The 3,943-nt window shown below is 34.1% G+C and overlaps 1 non-coding gene across 1 annotated transcript; it reads left to right on the top strand.

The window, feature by feature from the left end:
• Positions 1-500: 500 nt before the first annotated feature.
• Positions 501-607, top strand: LOC121218093 (small nucleolar RNA R71). The gene has a single exon (XR_005914356.1). It is a non-coding gene; the product is annotated as a small nucleolar RNA R71 (small nucleolar RNA).
• The last annotated feature ends 3,336 nt before the right edge of the window (positions 608-3,943 follow it).

The following is a 3,943-nucleotide window of genomic DNA, read 5'->3' as shown; positions in this document are numbered from 1 at the left end:
TATCTTAAGGTTTTTGCAAATAAGGAGGTTGATAGCTAGTGTTTTTAACTTGGTTCAGAATATTACTTCCTCATTGGTTTCCTCCCCATCTCAGGTTTGGGTGATCTCTCCAGCTGGGATTGTATGTATTTGAATAGGGGTTTCCACCCCTATTTCTGATATTGCTCACATCCTTGGCAGGATTGTTGATGCAATGAAGGACCAGTTTGTCTCCTCCACCCATAGATGGTGCATTGTTCGCAGATTCGATATGGTTAAGTCTATCTACTAACTGTTAATAGTTATCATCCTTTTGAATAGCTATTACTATTGTAGTTTTCTAGCCATATGTAAATTGTTCAATTGTCGACTGATAGGAGTTCAAAGCTTAGTTCTCAATGATTTCGTAGACGTCCTTGTCCGTTCTGTTCATGAGGGCTCCTTCTATTGCTCCGTTTAGTCCTGATCTTGCATTCACAACCAACCCATTATAAACCACCTACAGACGCATCCACTCAGTAAATCCGTGGTGCAGGCATTTCTAAATTGACGTTTTAAAACATTCTCAAGCCTCATAAAAACTTTTTCCTTCCATCTGTCTAAAGATAGCAATCTCTTTTCTTAGTTGAACAGCTTTGCTAATAGGGAAGAAATTTTTCAAGAAATTTTCCAACGAGCACATCCTATGTCGTGATAGACCCTGGTGCCTACGAAGCTAACCAAGAAATGGTGTTAACAATCAAAGAAAAGAGAAACAACCGAAGACGAGTAGCATTAGTAGTGACCTCATTATACTTAAGAGTCTCACAAAGTTGGAGAAACCATTTTAAGTATTGATTCAGATCATTTATCATTGTGCCCCTAAAACTACAGATTATTCTGGATCATCTGAATCATTGTCGGTTTAATCTCAAAATTATTTGCTATAATAGTCGGCCTTATTATACTTTCTTGAACTATGTCTAGACTTGGTAATTCATAGTCTCTTAGGGTTTGTTCATTGTAAGCCATGCGTACGTTTATGGGTAACTGCGAAGGTGTTTGTGGGTCTCCTATAGCATCATCGTTAGTATCGTCAAATAATGCATTTTCGCGTGATATGTTGGCTTCATAGGTGGTGGTGGATCTTGCATCTGCTACTGTTGTTGTTGTTGTCGACGATTTCCTCGGATTATTCTTTCCAAATTTGTGACTGCTAAAATAGGTATTCCTCCATCACGAGTCATACACTAAACCTAGAGAGAGAATATTAGTACCAATAAAAAAATAAAAATTGTATCTATCACCTAAAAATTTCTGAATTATCCTTATCGAGTACAAAAATTAAAATCAAACTACTAATGTTGTCTCCCCGGCAATGGCTCCAACAACTTGATCATCTCCAGATGTAATAACGTCCAGAGGATGAATACTGTAGTAAAAGATATACATATCTGAGGTGGTATCCACAAATATATGAATCTAGTTGTAATATAGTTACTACGGAGTAGGTGAGTACTCTAAGGATCATACCCAAGGAAGGTGAGTGCTAGATCAATTTTAACCTGAACACTGTAAGATCTAATTAGTACTTTAATTTGGTTATAGTACGATAGTAAAATAAAGGAGAGTTTTTAAGATTTTATAATAATAAAGTAAAATAACACAAGAAAATAAAATTCAAGAGATCAAATAGTAAAACAAATCAAATATTGATTGTTGGTGATTAGCTTGTTTCGGTAATCTCCATCAAGTGTTGCTTCGAGCTTCTCGTCAATCAACTAGTCACTATCTCAGCAGGGTCCTTTGATCTTCCACTCAAATAAAGAGTCAGCAAGAACTACTTATCTTCTGACCTCACAGTCTAGACTAGTTTTGGGTGAAGGTTTTCATGGATAGGCCATACTAATTTTGGGTTAATTTCCACCTTGATTACTTCCTAGGGTTGTCAAGCCTACAGTTTTAAATTCTTCCTTTCCTAAACAACTGATTCGTTGAGTAACCCTACAAAACAGTTAATGGATCATACCTCCACTTCCTAATCCCCCATAGAAGGATTAGTTCATCATGGTTTTCATAAAAAAATATGGATCTGATGCAAATAGAACACATGAAAAATGGATTGGAATGTATAGTTTAAGAAAATGTCTGATTTGTACTAAGAATAAATCGAATCCACAGAGTTTGATCGTCTCCACAAATCAGATCTCTCGAGATAAAACAGGAACAAATTTGAAATAACCTAAAACTTAATAAGAAAGAAAACTAAACTAAAATTTAAAAGCGGAATCCTAAACAAAGTAATTGGTGTCTTTTACATGTGACAAAAAAGTCTATTTATAAATCTCAGGTGGCTGTCGTCAGTAACCCTAATTAACTGCCGCTCACGAGCTTTAAGTTTGATTGCGCAGACCAAAACGCCCATTGGCTCGTGTTTAATTTCTATCCAGAATCAATTTTGCGACACACTAGGACCTATGTCATGATGTAGGAGTCAGTATACTCGTTTTGGGATATCTTCTAGGGTATGTCATGACACCTTTAGCCTGTGTTGGGGCAACGAAGGCAGTTTCATCATTTCTCTATTTTCCTCCCTATGTTGCGACATTGACCATTCCATGTTGCGACATAGCAACCAATATATATTTAATATGCCTTCTAAAGGTCTCCTGTACACTTATAAAGTTCATTAGCTCACCCTTAGGCCTCATTCGACCCATAAGGTCAATAAAAGACTCAATTTGCACATTTTATTGAATTGAAAAAAATTACTAAAACATAATTAAATCCTAATGATAATGCTTACTTTCGAGCTCCTAAAGTGCGAAACCTAGTTTAATCTGCTACAGCAAATTATGGTTGATTATTGCCATATATATTTCATCCTCTTTTCAAATTTCCAAGTTCATTTATATCGTTTCCTCTAATGAACCCTTGTAAAATAGACTCGAATACGCTGGTAAACTACACTACACCAAGTTGCTCATCAGAGTTGAATATATATTAGGTTGCCCATCTGGGCTAAACTTATATCATGACACATCAAGTTACTCGTCTAAGTTAAACCTGTTGCACATAATACTTGAGAATCCGCAACGAATGTTAGATCCTGTTAAAATCTTTGATAATCCTCATACAAGCGCACACAAGACCCTATTCGCTTGCCAAACGTATCCTAATCTTTTACAAGTTCACACGGGCATCCATTTCACATATTGTAGTATCATCCCTATAAATGTTTATATTTCATATTGTACCTTATAGGTGATTGCATGTTTTAATTACAAGTTCTATGCACTTTCAAAATTTCACTTGTGTACCTATACAATTTCATTATGACCAAATACCACGTAACATTTCAATTCAATCCATACTAGCATTCATGCCAAATTCACAAATGTTCTAATCTTGTAAAAACATATATAAATGATATCAAATACAAAATCACACATAACATAACATAACATAAAATAGTAAGTTTCATATGAACTTACCTATTCAAAATGTGAAAAGAGTGGATACTTTAGGGACTAATCCCCAATTTTAGCTTTTCCCCTAGTAGCTCCACTTTCATCCAAATCTTGATTTATACAATTATTTTATATAAATGGTCAACACTTAAATTTTTCATACTATTTCATGATATGAATGATCCTATCTAATTCTATTTTTTTTGATTCCTTTCGTATTTTACATTGTATTCAATTTAGCCCCTAAACTCAGGATAAGCATAAGTTTGGATTTCTAGGTTCAGATTAAAATATGATTTCATGTATTCTCATTAGGGACCTTCTACTTTCTATATTTAACATAATTTCATGACAAGTTTTACATTTATTCAATTTCATCTGCAATGTAACAAAATTAACAAACAAGTTTAATTAAATTTACAATCTAATCCTTTTAAAGTCTATTCCGTAATTAAATTTACATTTATTTAAAATCTATCAATTTAAATTCTAATTCTTCAAGAAATCAATAATGG

Source organism: Gossypium hirsutum, chromosome D05 (assembly GCF_007990345.1).
Source record: "Gossypium hirsutum isolate 1008001.06 chromosome D05, Gossypium_hirsutum_v2.1, whole genome shotgun sequence".
NCBI classification, from domain to species: domain Eukaryota; kingdom Viridiplantae; phylum Streptophyta; class Magnoliopsida; order Malvales; family Malvaceae; genus Gossypium; species Gossypium hirsutum.
This window is presented reverse-complemented; position numbering and strand designations above follow the sequence as displayed.